This window comes from Siniperca chuatsi, linkage group LG8 (assembly GCF_020085105.1).
Source record: "Siniperca chuatsi isolate FFG_IHB_CAS linkage group LG8, ASM2008510v1, whole genome shotgun sequence".
NCBI lineage: Eukaryota > Metazoa > Chordata > Actinopteri > Centrarchiformes > Sinipercidae > Siniperca > Siniperca chuatsi.
In genome coordinates, this window is record NC_058049.1 from 26,765,406 (window position 1) to 26,792,916 (window position 27,511).

Below are 27,511 nucleotides of genomic sequence, written 5' to 3' on the forward strand. Positions count from 1 at the left end.
TGTTAGGGGAAGAACAACAGATTTTGCAGCAGGAGAACTCAGCTTCCTCAGTCAATATAGCACGCACTGAGGGATTTATTGCTTCAATTGACTACATTTACCATCAACACTGATTGGACTTCCACATAAAATGTGGCAAATTTTCCCTTTTTAATTATATGAATTAGATAAATCTACAAATCCTCAAACTGGAGAAGCCAGAGCCTACACTTAATTAATTAATTAACAATTAGCAAAATTGCTGTTGTTCATTTGTTGAATAATTGACTAATTGTCAATTAGTTTTCTATTGTTTCAGCACTAATTCAAAGAATTAAACAAAAGAAAAGATAGAAAATTTATAATTAAAAAGTGTAGTTTCTAATTAAAAGAAAAATATTAAGGTTCCCAGGAGTTTTTGAAGTCTAGCAGTGCTATGGAGATGTTTTTCTAGATGTTTTTCACTGACACACAGGTGCACATGCACGTGGCACTGACGCCATGATTTGCTACACTGCACCAGCAAAGATTTGCAGGCACCAGCAAAGGCAGGGAAGAAGAAGACTGCAAGCTAGTAAACATGGATACACACAATGCATTTTGGTGAGTAACACTGAATGTAAACAGAACTTTTGCTTGTAAGAAAACTCCACAGGGCACCTTTAAAGTTGTTTTTTTCTTTTTTACTTTTTATAAAAAGTATTGTCCTTCATACAAATGTCTTAGTCTAAACAATTATGGAGACATTGGAATCTGAATTTGTTATTGTATTACTTTGACTTAAACAAATAATGAAAAAACCCTAATGAAAAAAAGAACAGTTTATCCCAAAATCACATCTCCATCATTGTCAACATTCCTCCATATCAACTAAAACTCCACTTCTGTGTCTGCACGAGCACCATTCCACATAGGCTTCTTCGCCCATATGAGGTATTGAGCTGTGTTTGCTAAGATAGGCAGGGACCTTATAGAGTATGGTCCAAGTGTGCTGTAGCAAGACAACAAAGATTTTATTTACCTCATTATCTCCTATTTTTAGCTCACTGAGACCTCCTCGTCTGCTCCTCATAATGTGAGCTAAATGCAGCACATAATAGGGTAAATATAGACTTTTCCACTTCAATTATTTAGTGAGGAACCAAGATAGCTAATGTACTGTGTTTGGATGAACTGTGGAGTGGATCAGTTTTGAATAGCATGGGGGTAACTGGTGGTTTTCAGATGGTAAAATATACTATAAATCCACTGAATTACAGTACTTAATTCCCTCTTTTCACTCTCATCATTTCTTTTCCAATTTTCTGCTCACATTGTTCCTTGCCCCATTCTTCGTGTCTTCATCTCTCCTTTTCTAGCTTTCGGCATGTCTCTCCCTACTGTCACTTTCATTGAACCCTCTCCTTTCTTTCTCCCTCCATCTCATGTCAACCTCTCTCTCCTCTTCCAGACTCCTGTCGTGTAGCAGTCAGTGATTAGCATAATTCCCCTTCATGTAACAGATGGTGTTTCTACGTCAGGGACCCTGCTCCTTGTAATGACAGACATGCTACCACCATAGAGCGACAACACAGAGACAGGGTTGCACACAGACTAGACATTTTACCTTCGAGAAAATATACACTGTAAACAATAAATCTGTAACAGACAAACACATTATCATCATAGAAGTAAAATTGCAGGCTGTTTTGGTACTGACAGTGAAATGGAAAAGGTGTGATAGGTGTTATACCTCCATGGAAACAGAAGACCAGGAGTGTGGCTTCTGCTCACGACCGACCTGTCATCATTCTTGAGGACAAACACATATATTTAGTAAAAAAATTGGCAAATCAGTGTTTCCAGTTTAGCAAGTGATTTACTGTCAGCTGTCAAATGAAGTCAGCCACAACTCAGCTGCCGCTCGCCAATTACAATACCAGAGGTGCTATTTAAGTATGGCTGCTCTCAGGAAATGCCATCCCCTAATGAGAACACATGATTTTGATTCAAGAGAAAATGTAAAAAAAAAAAACATTAAATGTGTGTGTGAGCACACTTTTCAGTAAGTGTGTGGGGTTTAAGCCTATAGTTTTGGTGCTGAATGGACAGCGACAATATGTCACGTATTTACACCTTCCTAACAACCACTTGTACTCTTGCTCTGTTTGACATCACCTCATTTAACCCTCTGGAGGATTTGGACATTAGGCCTATGTTTAGGATAACACATGTTTAGGCATATACACATATATATATATATATATATATATATATATATATATATATATATATATATATATATATATATATATTGTAATTCCATACAACAGCAATAATTCTTATCTTTGTGAAGCTTATATGTAGTTTACATTGGGACTATATTGAGACTACCCTTAAATAAGGTTGGACAAACTATTTTAAACACGTATACAATAATTCAATTCAACAGCATTATAAACTACAGCTACTAAAATTACCACAGAATTAAATCACTTTTCTGACAGTCTCAAAAAACTGAATACAAGAACCCTCAGACATGTAGGATTTATGGCTGGACTGCAGGATTGGATAAAGTGCGGTGCACATACAAATGCAGTCATGTAAAATTGCCGGCAGGTCCGTGACAGGACCCATTCAGATCCCTGCTGGGTCCCTGCTGGGTCCTTGGCTGTAATGAAATCCCCCCTCGATGACGTGGTGAACGCAACCATAGGTTCTATTTTAATGAGACTCTGCCTCATTGATCACTATGATCTTAAAATTGGAATTATACTGTTTCTCAGTTCTTGGTTTACTCTGTCTACTTTTAACCCTCTGAAAATGATGGTGGATCATCTGGCACATTACTGTCTTTTGGAGGCAGTTTTTTGTCATGCTAGCTTACTGAGAAAGGGGCTAAATATCACTCAAATGTTGAACTGTCTTTACCGCGAGTGCAGCGACACCTCAATGTCAAATTGCTTATAATAACATTTAGTAGCCACTTCATGAGCTCACCTTGTCTCACTCCCTCAGTAATCTGTCACTACTCCACTCTCGGTGGCTGTTTCTGAATCTGAGGGCCATGTGTTTCATGATGTTAAGTTTTGCTAGGTAATGTTGATAGATATAATGTCATGACATTGTAGCTATGATGCTGATTAATGAATAATCCTGATTAATTTATGTTATACAATGCAAATATGCCCAAAGCTAGATTCCTGATGCCTTCAATCTAAACAGCTGCTGCTGTTTAAACCATTCTTAAACTGTTAATTCTCAAAAGCTGTTTTCCATAAGTTTGCTTTCTTTCTCTTCTTTTTTTGCTACCTAGAGTTCCCTTTCTTGGGAAAAGACATGACTTACAGTGCACTTCGGTGTTCCAGCATCAGCAGCCAATCAGCTTGATTAGCTGTGTTTAGAGACAAATCCCAAGGGTGGACTAAACCATTTTGCACCTTTTGTAAGGGGTGAGAGGGGCCTCAGAGAGCCGCCACTATTTTTCTTTTGGATACAACGTTAAGTCTCTCAACCAATTTATTCAGCCAATTTTAATTTAGTTATGACACTAATTCCTTAAATAACACTTACTGTGTCGACACAGTAAAGGACTTCTGGGAAAAGAGGAAGACTGAGGCCTGGTCGCCTTCAAGGAAAAATTTATATATATATATTTCTCTGTTCATTAAAGTTAATTAATTGCCATATGAAGGAAATTTATATAGTGCAGTAAGCACTATGCGTTGGCATCATTCACCATGTCTGTAACATTCACACCTGGACTATGGGAAGCTGCCAATGAATAACTGATATTGAATGGTTGAAATTTGTGTGATTAAAGTTTCAGAACACTGTACAAGAAAAACGCCAGAAGAAGAACATAAATGCCCTGAAATCTGAAAAAAAAACTTATGGCTACATCTCTGAGTTGCAAGCAAGGATTGTAAAGAGGAGAATCCCAGGTGGAGTGGGGCTGCCTTGAAGGAGGAGCCTTCGACTGGACGACCCTGAGGGCTTGGTTTGGTGCCTCCCATAACTGCACCAGCCACATTGACTTGGTGCAGACACAAGTCAGGAGAGGTCTAGATAAGTTTGTTTGCCTTTATTGTAGGATATTAACTTACTCTCATACCCTTGGTGAAATAGCATTATATTCACAAAACTGTATAAAAACTATAAAATAGCATATTAACTTTAATGTGTAATTGTCTTCAACAGGGCCAGTTTTCCATGCAGCTGCTGATGTGGAATGATCCAGATCGGAGTTCACCATGCTTCTTCCAACAATAAGTAGTTGAAACAAAGGGCTTCTCAAGCAGGACCACAGAATTAAAGAGCTGGAGCACATCGATAAACTCACAGCTTTTAGTGTTAAAACAGACGAGTGTTTCGACAGCTTATTCAGTCTTTATTCGAGTTGACTCAGATGAAGGCCAAAGAAGCTGTCGAAATGTTCGTCTGTTTGTACACTAAAAGCTGCAAGTTTACTGTGTGCCAGCATTTCTCGTTTTGTTCTCAGGATTGAAAAGGATGGCCATCAATGTTTCTGTAAATTAAAAGGTATTTATATTACAAATGTCATTATTGTGTTCTTTTTTACGTTAATGTTGGGTTCAGACTTGTAAAGTACAGCTTTGAAAATACACATTGCTATAGCCTGAAGTTGTCATGGTTTGGGGTTTTTGTCCTGTTATTTCCTGTTAGTTTTATTTTGTAGTGTTCTACTCTCCTTGTGTGCTTTGTTGTTTTACTTCCTGTCTTTGTTTGCTTTTCCCTCCAGTTTTGATTGTTTGCCCCGTGCTAATTAGTTGCACCTGTGTCTCGTTGTCACCCCTACCTAAGTGTATTTATTCAGAGTCTTTCCCTTCGCTCAGTGTCAGTTTGTCATTGTCCTCACGTCAAGCGTCCTAGTCTCAGTTTTCTGTGTTTTGGACTATTTCTCTGTTTTTCTCTTGGATCTTGCTGGATTTTGGCTTTTGCCTGTTCCCTGGATTTACGTTTGCTTTAGTTGGACTGCTTACATGTTTTTTGTGTGACTCCTGTCTGCCTGTATCAGTGTAAGCCTTTTTTTTCTCCTTTCATTAAATAACTCATATTGTACCCACCCTGTCTGGACATCTGCGTTTGGGTCCTACTCCTGCCTGCTAGATTCCCTGGCTTGATTAGCATACAACAGTAAGTAGTAATGAAAATGAACTGATACTGCAGGGAAGTACTGTTATACTTGTTATAAGTACATGTTTATATGTATGTCACTGAAATAAATACAACATGTGCATCTGATGATGATCTTTTTTATTCATTTATTGCATTTTGAATTCACAGTTCAGTGGAGCAAATACAAATAATAGACTAAGAAAATAAACAAAATGTAATAATTGTAGAAAAAATATATAAATACAGAAACTATTTAGAAGAACAAGTATAATAAAATGGGATACATAGATAGCATTTGGTTTGATGACGAATACACCGGTGGGTGTGTGTGAGTACTGTATGAACATGTCAGAGGGCCTGAAAGGAAACTCCGAGACCAGGTGTGAAACCAGTGTACTGTACCCCAAACACAGCAGCTGGGGATGACAAGTCGGTACTCCTGGTTATCATCCCCAGACTCCCTAATTTGGCCTAATACCGTAATGTCTTCCCGGTACTGCCTGTGAACGCGTAAAAGGTCTGGGAGAAGTGTGTTAGTAGGCTCACACAGTTGGCTCGCTCATGGGCACAGCATTTCCTCTCCCTGTCCGTAGGCATGTCCCTACAGTACACCACGGTACTCCTGGCACTCTAGCCAAAGGTGGGCCGTCATGCCTTTGCTGATGTATCCAAAAAGTAGCCCTGGCTGCCTCTCCTGTGCTCCTCCAGGCTCATCTCTTGCCGAAGTCTCTGAAGAAATAAAACACAAGTTGCATGTTGTTATGTTGGCAATATGGTAATGGCACTGCAAATTAGGGTTTGTAGGCTGTCTAGCTTTCCCCCAACATCTCAAACAATAACATGGGTTGAAAAAAATGTCGCATCATGATACTGTTCCTAGTATTTATATAATCATTCAGTAGCGTCACTGACGTTTCCCAGGCAACAACTTACATTACACTATAACACATCAAACTGAAATTACAGACTACAGTAACATTGCTATGTGTAATACACAGAGCTAATGTACTACGTTTATACCACTTTGTGTTGTGTTGGTTTTGTTCCTATCGTGCAGGCCAGGTAGGAATATAATAAAATAAATTAGAAATACAAACCTCCATTACTTCTCTTAGGTCCCTTTGGAGGGCTTCCACTCTGTCCTCATCTTCTCTAGAAGCCGTGCTGCTCTGGTGGCTCCTCTCCCTGTAACCTCTGTGACATTACGAGGTGGTCTATCTGGTCTTTCAGTCTGCAAACAGAGAAGAAATATGTATCCAGCTAATGCTATCACAATAAACCCCTAGATTACAATGGCTTTTTAGCATTACTAAACTAATGTTAGCGTGTATTAGCATGCAAAGCAGCTAGCTAACATTTGCAATCAAATGCTAACACAATGTGGAACAAGTAATATTCCCTATCTTACATGTTGCTATGACCTATAGTTTTACAGACTAAATTAAATACAATTTCTAAATTGATCTAGCTAAATGAACCTCATCACTTGATGGAAGACTTGATGCTGTCATACATGACATCATTGGAAGTGGCCAATGGCACGTGAATGCCACCGTAGGTTCTCCTACATGCTTGAAAGGGGAGGGGTGAGGGAAGCGCCTTCAGTTGGTTGCAATCTGCAACCTCACTGCTAGATGCCACTAAATCTTACATACTGCTCCTTGAAGAGAACCCCCACCCCTAATTCTTTAAAAAAAAAAATTAAAAATATCTATTTATTTTTAAATTTAACTTTATTTTATTTTATTCATGAATTCCCCCTCTGGTCCTGTTTCTGTGAGACTTTTTCTTAATCCATTGTTCCCTGTTTGGGCTTTATAATCTGTTTCTTTTACTAATTGTTGTAGACATCTTTCAGTGTTATAATACTGGCTCAGTTCATAAGGGTTGAAGCTGGCTGCTTATGTCAGTACCATTTACATTATTGGTTATTGCTTTATGTTTTTTACTGCAGATGCATGCATGCATATATTTATGTATTTATCTAAGTATGTATGAGTATGTTAACTTTTTTAAGGATAGGTTGTGGGGAAGCTGCGTGTAGGTGTATGTATGTACAGTATATACATATGTATGTATTTCTAGATGTACGTCTGGGTATGTATATTAATTTGCATTTATTATAGTGACTTATGTGTGCTTTTTGTAAGTCTGCCATATTATTGTTACACTTTATTTACCAGTCCTCAGTCTTTTGTTTTATTACTTTTATTCACTGCTGTATTGATGATTGTATGTCTATTTTCTTCAGTTCAAATGATAATAAAAATTTGATCATAAAAATGATTACTTCTTCTTCTCACAGTCATCATCACTGGATGAGGTTTGCTCAGTTGTCATGGAGATGTCTAGTATGGAACTGAAAAACTGGGCCATCTCCATGACAAATGAGCAAATTCAATCCACTGATTAAAAAAACATGATAAGTGGTTGAAAGCATCAGAAAAAGCAATTAAATATACCTTGAGTTAAGATTTTATAATGTCAAAATATTGCTACCAAGGTCAACAATGAACGTATCTGTATCTTTAATGTTTTACCACCTGCTGTTCCGCCTGTGGGTTGCTAGCACATGGTAAATTTCACGAAGGGCTTGTACCATGAACGGTTACATGAATACAAACATATAATATATATGTGTCGTCAGATTAGTCTCATGTCTTTTCAGCCATTGTGGTAATTTTTCAAAAAGGCCCTGTCATAAAAATAATCCAGGTACAATGCACGGCAGAGTATATAACTGAAACCTTATGAATTCGGTGTCTTCCCATCTTTAAAGCAGTTCGGCAGTTCAACAATGTAATAAATCCTGAAAACTTCATCACAAGGCTCTAAAGATCCAAAATAGCCCATTTCTTTTAATGTAGGCGGTTCACAGCCCAATGGGGGGAGCATGTTAAATAGTTATGGTGTGGTATTTATTTCCTGTGAGATAAATTAGATGTGGATGGTCAACAAGAACTACTTGCCTTTCCTTTTGTTGTCGACAGTTTAGCTTTAAAGGTCCTCTTGGAAAGGCACCAATTGCAGAAAAAAAGCTGTGGTGAAGTAGAGCTTTTATCACCACATTTTTCAACTCAAGGCACTCAGAGCAGGGGTGCCCTCAGGGCTTAGGGGTTAAGACGCCAACCGTGAACCACAACATCCTCGGTTCAAATCTTGTTGCATCTCTCTTCCTCATTTCCTGTCAGCTCTCCACCATCACTATCAAAGAAGGGCATAAAATGGGCAAAAGAAATTTCACAAATCCACTCCAAAAAGCATTACTCCAAAAATGCAATACAGACCAGGTGGATAAGACACATCCACAGCGCATAAAAAGTAGTTTCAAATCAATTAAAAACAATTAGAAAAAAATCCCCTTTCACCGCTAAAACATGTCCAATGACATCCCTGCTTAAAGTTCTATCCTTAAGATTTCCATGAACTCAAAACCCATTTTAGCATTTTTCCAGCAACAGCCATTCAGTGTATTTACAATCAGTAATTACCTCTATATAGTCCGCCATTCCTTTGCTGGATTCATATTGCCTTCAATCGCATGCAGGTTCCACGAGTGGCAATGCAGCATGTAATCCAGCGTAATTTTATCTCATTGATATTAGCCTTGATATTAACCTATCCATTTTAAATGTTACAGATAGTAATGGACCAGTCAAGTGCAGCCACTGTGAGCTGTTAGATGAAGAGTTGCAGGCAACAAGCTGCACACTTCCAGCCCCTCAGCAAGGCTGATTTCTGACTGACTTCTTTATTGGAACGTGGGTTTGTTTGGCTGTGTTGTAAACAGATACACAAGTTGCTCTTCTGTTGTATTGCTGACAAAATAGCTCAACGAGTGTTTGCTGTAGTATTACTTGCTGTTACCATGGTAACCACATGTGTTGCTAAATCAACCAGGACTGAAATCTTAAGGATTACAACTTTAAAGCCATTGCATCTAAGGTCATAATTAGTTCTCGAATGCCATTTAACTATCTATAGATATTTCTATATTCCTGACCTCCGTGAACAATTTATTACATTTCTTCATAATACGTGACATTGTATTGCCAAAATTTGACATACACAGAGACCTATTACACCAAATAAGCGATGACTAGTGTGGGTTGTCTTCTGAATGCTCCAAATAAGAAAGCATTCAAGGGGGTTTCAGGCACTATAATAAAAGTTTTGTTTGGTGCCAGAACACACTGGTGAACTGAGGACCAATTTATGAATGCACCTGATTTTCAACCCTCTGCCCAGAGGGTCAAAGGTAGGTTTCAATAAAGAAATGACATCAAACTGTGAGACTGTCAAACATGCATATGGTCCATGGATGCCGTTGGTTCTTTACATCCTGAGTCTAAAGCCCCAGCTGCCTCTGTCTGCTCCCGTTTTTCGAGAGCTGCTTCATGTTATTATTAGAGAACATATGAGACAAGACATAGACACACAGATGCCACCTGAGGCATGATGAAAGATTCCAGAGATGTTATTATGCTAAATTATTCATATATGCAGATAAGTTGTATCTTGGCTGTAACTGCACACAACTGAAAACACGGGTACTCCATATGACAGGGTGTGCTGATGCATGTACTGTATGTCTGGTCATACATACCATATGTAGTCTGAAAATGTCTGTATGAGCATGTGTTGCATCAGTGCATGTGTGAATGTATTTACATGAAGGGGTGAAATTAGCAAATTCTAGGGTGCAGTGAATCCAAGCCTTCTGCCTTTTTAACATATTTCCAACTGTGAAAAAAAGGTGTGAAAACATAGATCTCCTTTAGTCATCTTAAAATACTTTTACACTCCTGAATTCTGAATAATTCCAGACCATCTGCTTTGTGGCCAAACCCACCTTAAGGTACATTCATACCTGTTGCTTTTACCATGTACTTTTTCTAAATATGTTGGATATGGAGTGACTTGGGGTCTGGTCCAAGAGGCAGATTTACTGAGAAACATATTTTTTTTACCTGGAACACCCTAAAATTACTAAGCGAAGTCCAACATAATCCAGATAACTCCTGAACTCTTCTGCTTCTTGGAACAAGCTTGAGGAAAACAAAAGATATGACGCAGACAGAACCATCAACTATAAATAGTAGCAATCAAGACTGGTTATTGGAATTTGGTATCTTTATGGTACCAACCAATATGCCTGGGAGCTACTGAGTATTGAATAAGACTAAGAGTCTACAACCCTGCCAGCTGCTCTTTTCAGTTGTCTCTATTCTGATTCTGATTCTATGAGGCTGTACGTATGCACAGCTGTACTTTCAGCTAAATGCTAACATGCTGATATTTATCTGGTATAATGTTATATAATGTTTCATTACCTTAGTTAACCTTAATAGCATGCAAATACTTCTTAGTTAGCACTAAACTAAAGTGCAGTTGAGGGTGATGGTCAACCTCATGGTGGTGCCACATTAAAGTCGGGGTATCACCAGTTATTAGAATGTATCCTCAAGGAACCTTGAATATCTAGCAAATTTCACAGCAATTCATTCAATAGTTGTCAAGATATATCACTCACATGTCAACAATGATGGTGCCCTGACGTATGATGGTACGTCAGGGAATCACCAAAGTTAGGATTCATCCTCTGGGGATCATGAATGTCTGTACAAAATTTAATGGCAAGTCGTCCAATAGTTTTTGAGATACTTCAGTCTAGACCAAAGTGGTGGACAAACTGGCCGGCAGACATACATTGTATCAATACTCAAGTGTGTAATCTCGCCAATGTCAAGAAGGGATGCCCCTCAAAACCGGATTCTTAAATACACAGTATGTAATTTTCTGCCACTAGTGGTCTCTCACATCAAAACAATAACAAATGATGTAGTTAGATGATATTGTGAAGTAGCATGGATCATGGGAGTTTTTGTCTTCACCACCATTGCCTTCATTGCACTCAGCTTCTCCCGATTAGGATTCCTTCTATGGTCATCATTAAGGAGGTTTTTACCGGGAGCCGAATTATCTGCAGAGGTCTCCTCCTCTCCCAAACAAACGGACCAGGTGAATAAAACACTAGTAAAAAACTGATAAATGAAATTGTAAAAATCAGTCTTTCTCCATTGCTGTTTGGCGAACACAGGACGCTGCAAGCTTAGCTTGTTTCGTTGCTAGCATAAGATCCAGACGTTCAGGAGGTGTTTTACTGGAAGCCAAATTATCCGCAGAGGTCTCCTCTCCAAAACAAATGGAACTAGTGATTAAAACCAGTAGAAACGCTGAATAAATCAGTTTCATGTTAAATATAAGTGTTTCTCCGACGATGTTTGGCAGACACCCAACACTGCGAGCACTAGCTGCCGCTAACATTTGCTCAGCTTGTTTCTCTGCTAACTTAAAATCCAGACACCCGATAACTAAAATCCTTCATCTGGTTATAAATAACCAGATGAAATATATATAGAATATATATTATATAGTTAAAAACAACCAAGCTCTAAAAACTGTTTCGTAAAAATGTGGCTTAACACTGGATAAGTCAATTTATGACAGCTTCTGGCAGACAACCACAGCACTGACACAAGCGTAAAGGGGATATGACGCCATTGACCGGCGAGCAAATGAAACGTCCCGTTACATTGATTGAAATTACTGATTTCTCTGGGTTTGAAAATTGTTGGAAACATTTGAGAAAATGTAAGTACACAGCTCAACAAGATATATAAATAAATTTTTTGGACATTTTAATGCGGCAAAATTACATATTATATCCTTAATGGGGGCTGGTTTTAAATTAGTAAACATTAGTAATTTAATAAAAAGGTCGGTTCTGCTATGTGTAATGAAGAAACTAGGGAGTGAGATTAGCAAGCACAGTTGAAAACATGGTTATAGTGTTTCCAGTCTTGTAGGAGACATCAAGTGACATTTGGATACATTCAAACTTCTGGATTTACCAGTCCTGCAAGTTTTTTCAACTGATATAGAGTGTCTGGTCCAAGAAGATTTACAGTGCTTTCTAGATAACCTTACTGATTGAAAGCTGAAAATCCCTCAAATTACTACCTCCAGATAATCCAGATAACTCAGTTGCTGTGATCTACCTGATGCAAGCTACAGGAAACACAAATGCAGAGATGACACTGGCAGGAATAACCAGTTAAACTGAGGTCATGGAGCACCAACTATAAAACTGAAACATTTTTCTGAAACTACAGCATGTATTTTTTTAATAGATTAAATGGATATGAAGCCTGGATTTGGAGGTGAGGCTGGTGAAATTATACTCGCTGGACATTTCAAACCGAGTTATGTAGTGGGTAATTGTCAAGTGCTGTGAAGTGAAGTACACAGCTACAGTGAGACCTACAGTGGTGTGAAAAAGTGTTTGCCCCCTTCCTGATTTCTTATTTTTTGCATGTTTGTCACACTTAAATGTTTCAGCAGCAACAACTGCAATCAAGCGTTTGCAATAACTTGCAATGAGTCTTTTACAGCGCTGTGGAGGAATTTTGGCCCACTCATCTTTGCAGAATTGTTGTAATTCAGCCACATTGGAAAGGTCATGCCACAGCATGGGCAATCCTCTCAATAGGATTCAGGTCAGTGACTTTGACTAGGCCACTCCTAAGTCTTCATTTTGTTCTTCTTCAGCCATTCAGAGGTGGACTTGCTGGTGTGTTTTGGATCATTGTCCTGCTGCAGAACCCAAGTTTGCTTCAGCTTGAGGTCACAATGGCCGGACATTCTCCTTCAGGAAGTTTTGGTAGACAGCAGAATTCATGGTTCCATTTATCACAGCAAGTCTTCCAGGTCCTGAAGCAGCAAAACAGCCACAGACTGTTACACTACCACCACCATATTTTACTGTTGGTATGATGTTCTTTTTCTGAAATGCGGTGTTACTTTTGTGCCAGATGTAACGGGACACACAGCTTCCAAAAAGTTCAACTTTTGTCTCGTCAGTCCACAGAGTATTTTCCCAAAACGTCTTATCAAGATGTTTTCTGGCAAAAATGAGATGAGCCTTAATGTTCTTTTTGCTCAGCAGTTGTTTTCGTCTTGGAACTCTGCCATGCAGGCCATTTTTGCCCAGTCTCTTTCTTATGGTGGAGTCATAAACACTGACCATAACTGAGGCAAGTGAGGCCTGCAGTTCTTTGGATGTTGTTGTGGGGTCTTTTGTGACCTCTTGGATGAGTAGTCACTGCGCTCTAGGGGGAATTTTGGTCAGTCTGCCAGTTCTGGGAAGGTTCATCACTGTTCCATGTTTTTGCCATTTGTGGATAATGGCTCTCACCGTGGTTCGCTTGAGTCCCAAAGCTTTAGAAATGGCTTTATAACCTTTTCCAGACTGATAGATCTCAATTACTTTCTTTGTCAATTGTTCCTGAATTTCTTTGGATCTCGCCATGATGTCTATCTTTTGAAGATCTTTTGGTCCACTTCACTTTGTCAGTCAGGTCCTATTTAAGTGATTTCTTGATTGAGAATAGGCGTGGCAATAATCAGGCCTGGGTGTGGCTAGAGAAATTGAACTCAGATGTGATAAACCACAGTTATGTTTTAACAGGTGGGGCAATCACTTTTTCACACATGACCATGTAGGTTTGGATTTTGTTTTCCCTTAATAATAACAACCTTCATTTAAAAACTGCATTTTGTGTTTACTTGTGTTATCTTTGGCTAATATTTAAATTTGTTTGATGATCTGAAACATTTAAGTGTGACAAACATGCAAAAAAAAAAAGAAATCAGGAAGGGGGCAAATACTTTTTCACACCACTGTAGACTCAGACCTGAGACTAGCAGTGCTTCATAACATTACAATTTATTCTGCTACTGAAAGTCATTGTTGACCCTGTGTTGGGATTTGGTGGGGCAGGTTTGGTTATTAGCAAATATTGAAGATATTTTTTAATAACAATAAAATTATTAATACTATCGAAATTATTAATATAGATTAATAGTTACGCGGCGCCACCCTGGGATCATGGACCAATAACCAAAACATGAAAAAAGTGGCTATCCACTTAAAAATGTCAATATTTAAAAAGTACTAGTTTACATTAATAAAGTGGACAGTAAAGGGTGAATCCAAGCACAAACAGCTGTTATTGTAACACAAAGTAACCACAGGCAACTGCTCTTTAAAGGTAGAATATTCCAAATTCACATTTTCACCGGCCCGCAGCCTCTGTCATAAAATCAATAATATGCGGCCCACCAGCACTGTTGACCACAGTATAAAATACACGCGTGCAAAAAAGCTATTTTATATTTGATCAGAAAATGGCAGTAGATCTGTGGCCGCACTCTCGCCGCATGACCCTTGCATGATCCTTTCTGCCCATTTCTGAAATGGCGACTGCAAGAGCCTTAAGGACCAAACAAAGGACCAAACAAGAGGAACAGATTTATTTGTTTCTGTTTGATCCATCGTAGATGACATGGAACTACCGTGGAATAAAATCACTCGGATTAAACCCGACAAATTAAATATTAAAATCAAATTTGCTCTGGCAGCCCGTTCTTCCATTTCGTATTTTTGATCCGAGTCTAAAATTGAAATAATGAAACACATGGCCTTTTTCGTTTTTGATGTCCGATTCAAAATCAAATGACATTTTCGTTTTTTGATGGTCAATTGAAAAACGAACAAACGAGTGAAACACGGATTCATATGTCCCTCAGTGTTTTAGTACTTCTGAATAAGATAACTGATAACTGTGTTATTTTCCTGTTCACATGTTTTGAATTTAGAAGTTTACACTGAGCATTTAATAGTGAATAATATGTAATGTTTCAAATGAACCTAGATATGTTTAATTTCCCGAAAGTTTTTTTTTTCCCTAGATAGTGTCGTAAGGGGTGCTGTATGGAGGTATGTGGACCCAAAAGCAGATGATAAGGAAGCTGTCTCAGGGTGAAGTAGCCGGATGACTACCGTGTTTATTGTGGGGTGGAATGCAGGCAAGAACAGGCAGAGGTGAGCAGACAGGTAATGAGCAGACAAAATCCAAACAAGGTCCACAGGAGAACAAAGAATCCAACACAACTTACAGAGACAATGCTCGGCAGGAACAACACCATGTGTCCAACACTGAACAAGGAAAAGACCCAGACTAAGTACCCTAGGGGAGGTGAGACAACGAGACACAGGTGCAAACAATCAAGGGAGGACCAACAATCAAAACTGGAGGGAAAACACAGACAGGAAGTAAAAACACAAGACACACAAGGGAAGAAGAATACTACCAAAATAAACCAGGAAGTGATAACACCTAAACTACCAGAGTGATCACTCAAAGCAGAGTGATTTTGATAAAAACTTGTTTAGATTTATTTGTGTTCTGTGTGAAGAAATGAAAAGTATGCCATTTGCAATAAAAATTTCATAAAATAGTTAATTTGCATTTAATGTTAATGGTTCAAAGAATGTCAGGCTGAATGGTCGGCCCCCACCCTTTTTTACCTTACCAAATCTGGCCCTCTTTGCAAAAAGTTTGGACACCCCTGCTTTATTGTGTTATATATCTTTTTTGTGCATTTAGTAAGATGAAAATGCCCAAAGTCCACCCCAAAGAAAGTTACCTTCTCCCACAGAAAACACTGCTCCTGAACTGCCTGAAAACATCTTGATTGTAGTCCAGCCTTTACTTCTATAATGTATCTACATCACTATGTAACACACATTATAATGCACGAATTGAGCAGTTTCCACAACTACACCTAAATATGAAATTAAAATAACATTAGATACCCTCCAGGCAGTCAATAAATAAAGTTGTTGCTGAGATGTAGAGACAGTACACAGTTAAAATGTTATGTATGAAAGATAAATTAGTTACAAATTAATAACTTACCACTCTGAAATGTTTTGCTCCAGTCTAAGTTGTGACGCTGGTTCGAGTTGTTCTACCTGTAGTTCGGTATCAGTCTTGAGCTCGAACATGTACGGCTGAACCGAAGCCATAGTTACCAGCTGAAGCAGCTTTGTTTTGGATCACACTAACTTGCTCGTCAGGTCCCGCCCTACTCTGCTTTTGATTGGCTAGCAGTCCTTACCTAGGTACTGTGCAAGTGCAACTCCCAACAAAGATTGAATAGAAGTGAGATGCCTCACTCTGTAGCTACAACGGAGTGTTTTTTGAAAATTAAACCATGAAAACCTATTCTGGACCAACCCTAAAATAAAATTATGATCCTGAAAATGAACACAATATGACCACTTTAACTTTAGCACAGATCAATAATTAATAACTTGAGCCAACAAACCACTATCATCTACTCTTACACAATAAGCATACAACAATCAGCACACATGTGTAGTGTGAGCATGTGTATGTGTGTTTGTAGGTGTATGTGCATGGGTGTGGGACAACAGAAGGGGGGGGAAGCAAGGAAAATGGCGGACGTGACCACGTGGGTGGTCGTCACGTGATGATCCAAAATGGCAGACAGGCCCTCGAAATTCAAACAAAGGGGCAAGAACCAAATGTAGAATGCACGCTGCTTATCCTCAAGATGGCGTGGAGCGTAGCAAGGCTAGGCTAGCTAACAAGCCCAAAAGACCACAACCCCACGACCTGTGATTTTTTTTCAAGCGACTTCCAAAAAGAATATACCCAAAGTCGCATATTATAAGCAAACTTGGCAACTCTGGATGGAGGACGACCGGTGCTCTGTGAGTTTATAGACAGTTCGTCCAGTAGGAATCCAGGGTTTGGATTCAACTTAATCTCACACTTAGAATGGACTTGATGAGATTTGGCGCTGTTTCTACTAGTTCAGGCTTTTGTTTCACTACAGGCCCTCTGGTCAAGGCTTCAACTATCCCAAGCCTTTCTTTGTTTTCCATATGTGGTGAGACCCAACACCTGATGTGGCATCTGATTTTATCTCGTTTCTCTAACGTGCCCCTGTATTGTCAAGAGACAGTACATACAAAATGCTGCCAGAATTAATGCTTTGAAATTAGGTTAGGTTATCATCATAATCCAGCATGTGTAGATATTGCAAACTGTGTGTGTGGCTGTGTGGTCGTGTGTATTATCCTTGCCATATTAGAAAGTAAGCTAAAAAATTATTTTGGTATTAGTTTCATAAATTAATTTAATAACTGAATTACTATGTCTGGTGAGTGCAAAAAAGTCACTGTCTGCAGGGGATGTTCCATATCTATCCTCATGCCTTAAAAAGCTGTTTTAATTAATGAGCATAGTGTGTTTTTGCAGGTTTCCTCACTGTCATGGTTTTGGGTCGTGGGTTTTGTTATCTCCTGTTATTGTAGTGTGTTGCCTCATGTGTCTTGTGTAGTTTTACTTCCTGTCTTTGTTTGTTTTTCCTGCCATTTTTGATTATCAGGCTTGCCCGGATTGGTTTCACCTGTGTCTCGTTTTCTCCCCTCACCTGAGTGTATTTAAGTCTGTACTTACGTTGTTCTGTGTCAGTTTTTTCTTAGTTATGTGCCCTACATTCCTTTTTCCTGGTGTTTTGGTCCTTGTGTTCCGGACTATTTTCGGGGATCTCGCCGGTACTATGGACTTTGGATTTTCTCCCTGCTCCCTATTTGATTTGTTAGCCTCATCTGGACTGCCTTTCCTGGTTTTGATCTCCGCCTGCCTGACAATCCCTGTAAGCCTTTATATATTGACTCTTATTAAACCCTTGCACTGCACCAGTTCTGCCTCTGTTGTCTGCAATTAAGTCCTATTCCCTGTGTACCATGTTGGACACAAATGTGATACTGACATTTACTAATTTACATTACTGTCAACCATTTTACAAAACATGTTTTAGACATTGACTAGGGAGCCACTGGTGTCCATTTTTGTACAGTGTATATATTGTAGAAAAATACTATGTAACCAATGTGCAGATATTTTTATATATATATATATATATATATATATATATATATAATCCGCACTTACACCAAACAACAATGGAACATTGACAACAATAGACGCAGACATTATTTTCACTGAGTGAAAATAATAGAAACCACCGGCTGCCAGGAGAGAGGGAAACGGTTGTCTGTATACAGCATACTTTTAATGGTGCCAATTTTCCAAAATGTAAACAAGTATAAGCTTAAAAAAAATGCTGGGCTCAAGTTGTAGCCCACACCTAACTTACTCGACTCCAACTTGACTCCATGGCAACATGATACTGTTTACAGCTGGGTTATATGGAAGTGGAAGATGTAACCTTGAGCTACAGCCAGGGCCGTATCTACTATGAGGACACCCACGTCATGTGCCCTGTAATATTTCTGGGAATTTGGAGGCTTACATGACATGAAGATGAGTTTATATTTTTGTTCAAGTTTTGTAACTGAACAATGAAAAACAAAAAGCTAGCTAACGTTAAGCTCCATGTACTGTTACCTATTGTGACAGCGGACCACTGCCAGACCAGCATAACATCAGTTAAAAGTTAACTTTAACCTAGCCCGGTTCAATGTGAAACAACAACGGCAGAGAGAAAGAGACTTACTTGCTGTTTGAGAGTTCCAGGTGAACTCGTGGAAGCCATTGCCGTAGATTTGCGGTGATGCCGAGCTTCGGAGAGGACGGCTGGTTCAGGAACAGTGATGTTCTCTCCTTATTATACAGAATATATGTAAATCACACTCCCCTCCTCTCCACGCCAAAATGGTGATGGAAAGTTGAAACTAAAACAGAGTGAGATGAAGAAAAACTGTCTTTGAAGAATGCAAAACATATCAAAATGAAATAATCTTTAATGCCTCTGTTTTATTTTTCAGTGGAACTTGTTCAGTTCCAATACTTGTTTCAGTATCAATACAACTTTTTTCAATACAAATGTTTAATGCCAATGTTTCCTATTTAAGTTCAGGTTTTGTTTTGAATGGCAAATTTTATTTGATACCAAATTTTAAAGTCGCTATCCAGGCTCCAAAGGAACCCTGCACGTGCAAAACTACTGCTAAAAGGGTACGTAGAGCGTCAATTTGAAGCGTAGGGCCACTGACCAAGCTGCCGTATTTGACAAGTTGGGAGTGAGAACATGTTGGAATTGCATACTTGGCAGTATAGAGAAACAACATTTAAACCATAATATAGGGAGATAAAACTTACAGAAAATATAAATGAACAGTAAATAATTTATGAAGTTCTAATGAACAAACTGTGAAATCTTAAATGTTTAAAATACTCAAAGCTTGACGGCATTTGATTGGTGCTTATTAAAAAAAAAAAGTCTAAATATGAATACATTTACTGTGCCCCAGTAGTAGCAATAATATTTTTGCTGCATCACATTTACTTTAAAAACAGGTTAGTGATTGCAACCTTAACTAAATTGTGCATTAACCCTATCGGTTTACCCACTCTTTCACCGAGACTTGTATGTATAAACCAATCCTGGCTGTCACTCTACTGTATATATCAATAGTCTGATTCCTTATGAGCAAAATGAGCATTCAGGCCTGGTTGTAACCCGTCTTAACTGGAAAAAAACTGAGTGAAAGTTACTTTCACTGAAGGTTTGTTGTAACACTTCAGTTTTTATTTGTTCTTTAGTTAGTCACGATGCTGTTGTAAGCCCACATTTGCTGTCAGTTACACCAAAAATCACATTTTACTGATTTAGTAGAATTGCTGTTTTGTAATGAAATGACTTTGACACTTTCAGATATCTAATAAATGGATTTTGTAAATTGATATTTTAAGTTTAACCTTTATGCTACATATATGTAATCTAGCATTAAAAAAATAACTACATTTGGGTTTTAAATAGGGGTAAAAACAAGTGTCATGTTCAGAATAAATGGGGGTAGATGAGAATAATATATTTACTAGAGATTAATATGACTATTTGCTAGCTAATTAACTCACATGTGATATAGATATTGTTCTACGCTTGATTTTAAATTTGTGTGGTTCAAAAGTACATCAAACCACTTAAACTCTTCATTTCTCCAGTGCTAATATAAATTCATCATGTTAATCTCCGATATGAGAGCCACAAATCTGTTTACCATGATGAATTATTTTTCTAATCTGCTGGATGCTACTCAACTTTACTTTAGTTATTTGTTTGCTCTGATAACTGGTAAACTTCCCATTCTTTCCACTTTAGATCTGTAGTTTACTGGCATGATTTATGGGATATTGGCAGTATTTTGAGCCTGTTCATGGATTATTAGGAGCTTTTTCAATTTTTTTCCTCTGCAGTGGGACTTATTATCTCAACTCATCTCATCTGAAACCCTATTGGGTGGAGGAAGAGGAAAAAAAAAAACTCCCATATGAAGCTCATTTACATCTGGTTATTTCCCTCTGGTGGAAATTAACAGATTACCATGGCAACCCCCATGAATTCTTAATGTGGTCTAAATCTGTGTCTCTTATTGAATCTTTAATCAAATTTTAATTAACAATCTACTCAATGTACTCCCTAATTAACACTCAAAGTGTGTTTGCAGTTCCTTTTCTTTAACAGCATTTTTAGGCCAATGTAATTTAACTGAACAGTAATCAAATTACACTGTCTAAACAAGGGAAGTGCAACTGCTGCATCATGCTGTTCCATCAGGACAATAACACATTTCATGCACTCTTGCTTATTAGTGTTATAATTATTATTTTCAGTGTAAATATTATTTACACGATTGCATTAGAGAAAAATACAATGTCAAACTGTATATCATTTAGCCTATTCCAAATCTAACAAAATTAGTTAACTTATTGATATGATTGTCAATTTAGAAATAATCTTTTTGTCCAAAAGTACAGAACCCTTGTTTTCCTGAGCTATAAAGGGATGGAGTAAATAGTTTTAAGTTTTAAAAAACAAAAAAAAAAAACAATAGTCCACTGCCGGTCAAGGCACACTTGGAAATCGAAAACTTCTTATCTTAACAATAAAATACTATAGGTTGTTAGTTCTGTCCTGCACAAGGCATATGAACCTTCTAAAATGATTCATATGACATAACCAAGTAGTTTTAACTGCCTAAATTTTAAGTGTAGGTGAAGTTTGATTTCACTGTTTAAGGAACAAATTAGGATCACAATATTTAGGGCCAAAATTATGCCTTTTAGGTTGAATTTCATTTCCTTACTTCCTTCTTTGTTAGCTGTTGGGACCACTGGCACTGCACAGAGGAATGAAAAATGTCCAGTTGCAATGGAAATGGGTAAAGCAGTCACACCACAGCAGTCTGACAGTAAACCATTTCAGCTTTCACAATCACTGCTCCTCCAGGTAAATAGATAAAGCATTGCAACTGGTTTCCACACATGGTGGCACCGCATTCACTCTGTCATCAGTGTGATTTAAATGGAACTTTTTGTTATGAAACTGAGCCACTGAAGGATTAGGCTGCAACACAAGCGCCTGCAATTGTCTTAAGATTCCTGGTTAGCGAACAGTTAACCGAAAGTAAACAATCTCTTTCCACATGCATCGACCAGAGGTAAGAAGTAGCTTAACACCAAGCAGCTAATTTTGAGGACAACAATCAGATGGAGTGGCCGCTTCCTCCAGCTGCACAAACTGACCTCACAGCAAGGAATTTTCTTCAGAAACCAGAATTCTTCCCTGCCTGGCACAATCCCTATGGCCAGCTAACAGCAGCAATGCTTCTTCCTTCAGACTGGTAACATAATAACTAATAAGGCATAGCATAGAGGAACAGTGTACATGGCTAAGCACAGGACTGCTTAACAAATGTAACGTTACATGTGTTGACTTATTTTTCTGAGGTTTATTGTTGTGATGTGCGTTCCCCTGTTGGTAGCAACATGCTAAGTTGATGCTAGTTAAAGTTATGCTTCACACAGACTGTCTTTGCATGCTATCTAACTCTTTTAGCTGGGCACTATTATTGTACACCGATCACACAAATATTTCTTTTGTTCTGAACACGTATTCATGCTTGTGCACGCGAGGCAGCACAAAGATGCACACATTTTTTCTAGAGCGCACGCCACATACACACACATGCTCTCCCTCTCACACACATACCCTTATGTTCTTTAGTTAGTACAATTTCGTTAGACTTCATATTGTGTTATCTGCTATTATCTTTTTTTTTTTTTAACAAATGCTTGTAGATAATTATGCTGATTTCTTTTAATGTTGCACAAGAATGAATAATTCGCCTCTTCTATGTTGAACTCCAAACGGTAAGAAAATAATCATCCAAATTCTCAGATATGATGTGAACAAAAGCTATTTTCTGTCTGAATGCCTCTTATGAGGATACTCAACAGCTACTTGCAGATTTGACATTTATGCAAACCCTTGTTTGGATGAACATTTGGAACTACCATCATACACTATGGTTCAGCTCAAGAGTTGTAGTTACAAGTTTTTTTTGGTTAACTGTATACTTTAAAATTATGTGTATTTCTAAAAGAGGATAAATGACTTAATTAATTTTGGAGTTACAGTAAAAGCAATTACAACATGTAAAATTTTTCTTTTTGTGATCAGACTGGTAAAAAAAAAGAAATTGCTGACCAACTGACATTAGTAGCCTAAAATTGCCGGCTGGGGCATGACAGGGCCAAGCCAGATCTGTGGCTGATCCCTACTGGGTCCCTGCTAAGTCCTTGGCTGGAATTTGATCCCCCCTTGATGACGGAGCGAATGCGGTGCCGGCTCGTAACACCCCTTGCCACCATGTGCGGAAACCAGTTGCAGTGCTTTATCTATGTACAGTACCTGGAGGAGCAGTGATTGCGGAAGCTGAAATGGTTTACTGTCAGACTGCTGTAGTGTGACTGTTCTACTTAAAGTTTGCCCATTGCCACTGGACATTTTCATTGAACACCTGAAATCAGCTGTTCTTATCATATTTTGTGTATGAGGGAGTGTGTGCTTCCCACACACAGCATATTTTTAATGAAGTGCTTGTTTTCATATCATAAGGTCATTAAAATATTGTGCTGACGCTTTCTGTAAAACACTGATACAAATTGTTGTTTTATGCATTAGCTAAGATAAAATACAGGGTTTTTTTTCAAATTTAGAGTCTTTCAGCCATCTGGCTTGCTCAGACATGCATTTTCTCCTCATGGCCTCTGTGTCATGAAATGAGCCCTGGGAAGATTCAAGAGAAGAACTTCCCCAAACACCTTGTTTTCACAGGACCTCCAGAGGTCACTAATGGAAAGTTGAATGACAATCTCTTGATTGTCACTATGTTGCAGGACTCACAAAGGAATGTTGAGTGCCAGTTGAGGGTGATCCTAAGCAAGTTTATTAATTTATGATTTGGTAAACTGAAAACTCCACTACCTCTGGTTTCCATCAAGAGAAATTCAGGCCTTGTAAAACTTTAAGACTAAAGGAGCAAAGAAAGTAACTTTGCCATGCAGAATCAATTGTATTGATCAATGTGTTACATTAAGTAACAATAGAAGAGTGTGGAACTTGATTTGTCATGCTGATGTCGACAAAGAGTGTTCGAACTGTTAAGAACTGCTCTTTATGTAAAGAAATTAATGTTATAGCCTCTATGATGTGTTTAGCCTCTTTGACTTGCCAATGAAACAGGAAATGTGGATACAGTATGCATTTACACAAGAAATTAACTGATCATAGCTTAACTTGTGTGATTTTTATTTTACTATTTCATTTACTGTTACAGATGTGTGTATAACCTATATATGATGTGTCATCATAATAGCAGATGTTGTAACATTTATACCATATTACCATGGATGACATTTAATTAACACTGTTAACTATAAGTGGATAATATCCCGTTTTATTCATAAAAGTGTGTTGTGCCTTCCAACAACTGATGAGGCAAAGCTTTAACATGGGAATTATACTTTATTAATTCATTAGAAAGAATTATAAGGTGGAGTGAAGTTTCACGCCTTGAACACAAACAACCCTGCCCCCTCTTACAGAAGACTGAGACAAAAGAAACTTCTTCTCCCTGATCTCTTACGTCTTGCGTTCTTCTCCTCTGCACTTCAAAACCTTCTCATCTTCAGGCCTGCTGACTTCAACCGATCCGCAGAGCAACCAAAGAAGCACGGAACATGGAGAGGCCCAGCTGACTTCAACCAGAGGCCCAGCCAACCTGCAGAGCTCCAAAGGTGCACTGAACATGCTGGAAAAAAGTATCCTACAACTCTGAAAGAAAGAGGCCTGCTAAAAAGAGCCTGTGCCATTTCTGAGATCTAACAAGACAAAGTTAGAAACGAAGGAACCTTGGACTTTACGCACCAGCTACGTCATTCAGAGAAGGAGAAATAGGGAGAGATGGAGCGAAACATAATTAAACAATTAGTTTAACTATTACTCTATTAGCGACCCTAAATTGCTGCTACCAGGGTAAAGAAGCCTCCTCCACTGTGCTGCAGCACCTAAGTCCTTACAAGTACTGTAACAAATTTTAAACTCAGCCAACAGCTGGTAGACGCTTACACCGCGTTGCCATCACAATCGAACATCATCATCCTGATTATGGAAGAAGAGACCCAACTCAAGCCGAAGTCGCCCCATGGGACCGCCTGCCCACAGAATGCCCCAGAGGCACTGCATCTCCTCTCCTCTCCCCTCCAGGGCAATGCCTGCCCTGCTCAGCCAAAACTCAGATGAGACAATAGATACTTTTCTGTGATATATGGGTTTTTGATGCTTTAACTTAATAAGAACAATTAGGAAACATAGATAAAAAAATTAGGATCTCCCATCAACCTAGGTATGATAGCTAAATTACTTCAGGTGATTAATAATTCCTAATTGGAATCTCCCTTGACTTTCCAAAACTTATCAGTTGCTGAACAGTGCCTAGTTTATTGGCACTGGTTGTCCACTCAGTGGTTTCCTGTGTTAATGCAGTGAATGTTTAACTTGGAAAGCAGCAAGTGGTGTTAAATTATAATCTGGTGTCAAATGGTCATTCAGTCATCTGTGAGCTGTGTTCATATCATTTATTCATGGTTGCATTTATCCGTTCATTTGTGTCTAGTAGTTAGTTTGTGTAGTCTAGTAGTTATAGTGGTGTGTGTGTTGTTGTAGTAGTTGTAGTAGTAGTTAAATAAACATTTATAAAAGTTTCATTGTGTGTTTGTGTGTATGAAATATTCCACTGTCCCGAGACAAGAACTCAGTAGCAACTTCAGATCAAGACTAAATTGATTTAATTATTATAAATGACTATCAAGATATTTTCCTTGTAAAGGAGTGGTGGCCCCAGTAAAATTAATTTAACTTAAGTTAGATTCTGTTATTTAGGCCTAATATGAAAGCTGATTTTATTCTGATAGTCGGAAGTCAGTGTAAATCTGCTCCTTTCTTAAAACAGTCAACGTTGACTATTGGTTTCACACGGAAATTGAACCCCGGTCTCCCGTGTGAAAGTCCTGTGTTTGTAAATAGCCTAGATAGCACACATACGCCTAGACGATGGCGGCCTGAGATTGTACGTCGGCATTCTATTCATAAAGTCTGACGATCATTGGCCCATAGGCTGATTTCTTCTAGTACTGCCTTTGCACCAGCGCTGAGCTGGATGAATCTCCCCGCTGTCGGTCTCGGCTTGAGTCAGGTCTCTTCTTCCATATCACCAGCTGCTCGCAGCGCTCAAGAAGGAGAGACACTCACTCATCGTAACGTTACCGGTATTCAGATAAGCTGTCACTTGAAGTTAATTGACAAAATAGCTATTTTGTTAATTGTGACATTTAATAAAGTAGCTAAGTACGACCGGTTGTGCCATACGTTAACGTTAACTAAGTTAGCTAACTATGTAACGTTAGCTATCTAGCTAGCTGTAATTGTTCTCATCAGTGCCAATTGTTTTTGCTCAGCTTTTCTCTGATAACTTAAGATCCAGACGTCTGACTAAAATCCTTCATCCGGTTAAAAGATCTAGTTAAAATAGTTAAATATAGTTAACCAAGATCTAAAAAGTAATGGTGATCATGACTTGAAACAGTAAGAAAGTCAATGTCCTTGAAATATTTTAATCAGCCGGCGCTTATGGAAAACTCCAGTAGAATGCAACAGAGCTTTTCATTTTTTATTTATTAATAGAGCCGTGTTAGAATGCTGTTGCTTCACAGATCTTGTAGTCAACTGAACAACCTGTCATGTCAGTGTTTCCGAAACCAATGCACATGATGTGTTTTGTTTTTTTCTCAATTTCGCAGACTGTCTGTTAGCAGAATCCGGACCGTGTGCTGCCTCATTGTGTCTCCACACCTGCCGACCTGTGATGTTTATATTTCTGTTTCTCTGTTTCTTCACTTTTCTGTGCTGGAGTTCTTTTAAGAGCTTGATGGCTATATCCAGCCCGATATTAAATCTTTTGTCATTAACTTGAATCGTGTCTCTTCATCACAGAAAATCAGCTATTTTTGATGGTCAAGCATAGGCCTGTTGTTTTTCATTATCTCCTTATATTCCCATCATATTTGATGTATATACATGTTAATATGGGTCATTGATAGACCAAAGAAATAAAGGTAATATGGCTGTAGAGCGGCCAGGCGGTATATCAGTTGGCTATTCACCTGCATTTTTGTATTTGTATTTTGTGAATGGCTAGCTCTCTTGGTTGCAAGAGTCAGGCATCATGTTGGTTTGATTTTGACAGACTTTCACATATCTGTAATCGCATTTCTATCAGGCCACATACAGTATGATCTTATTAATACTTGTTTTTATTTGGATTCCGGAATAGCCATAGTTAAACATGGATCTGTAAGCAATAACTGCTAGTAAGTATTAAGCAATTTGTCTCATTTAACATGCTATATTTTCTCACACAATCATGCACAAATTCTACTCAAATCTACTTCACTGATTATGAATGTTATGTTAGCTAACAGTTCCCTATCTAAATATCCAGCAGACACAGAGCAACATTATCATTCATTTGAAGTTGTGTTAGTGTCCACCAGAGGGATGTAAGTACAATATTCGCTCTCATATTAAATCTGTTTTGGACTTCACCAGCTCCTGAGGGCTCTTTAGCTGCTAAATGCTCCACTGTTGTCAGTTGCTAGGCGGTTGCTACGCTGGCATTATGCATTATGTTCAAATGTGTTAGAATGTGTTACATAATGATATAAACTTGTAATGGAAGAAAAGGCTGAAATACAAACGCGGCTTTTCAGCCAGGTCAGGAGCTGTGTTTTCTGTTGGAGACAGTAACTCCGTAAGACGTGGAAAGCTGTATAACTGTTGGGATTCACAGTGGTTAAAGGGGGGCACCCATTTGTGTAGTAATTATTAATTATCAGAATTATCAAAGATAATCATAAATAACTTTAATGAATAAAGTCCTCGGGGGCACCACTCTTCTTAAAGAAGAGACATTATAGCCAATTAATTGATTGAGGCTCATAAAATACACTAAACTATCAATTTGGAACTCAGATTAATAATTAAATTAATAACTATAACCAGAATTACCACCAATAGCTAATAGGTTGAAGGATTTGGAGTTCAACAA

General features: G+C 38.3%; 1 long non-coding RNA gene across 1 annotated transcript; it reads right to left on the bottom strand.

Moving 5' to 3' along the window:
• Positions 1-5,254: 5,254 nt before the first annotated feature.
• Positions 5,255-16,028, bottom strand: LOC122880314. The gene is made up of 3 exons (XR_006378887.1): positions 15,921-16,028; positions 6,195-6,328; positions 5,255-5,826 (listed from the first exon to the last, which is right to left on the bottom strand). It is a non-coding gene; the product is annotated as an uncharacterized LOC122880314 (long non-coding RNA).
• Positions 16,029-27,511: the final 11,483 nt, after the last annotated feature.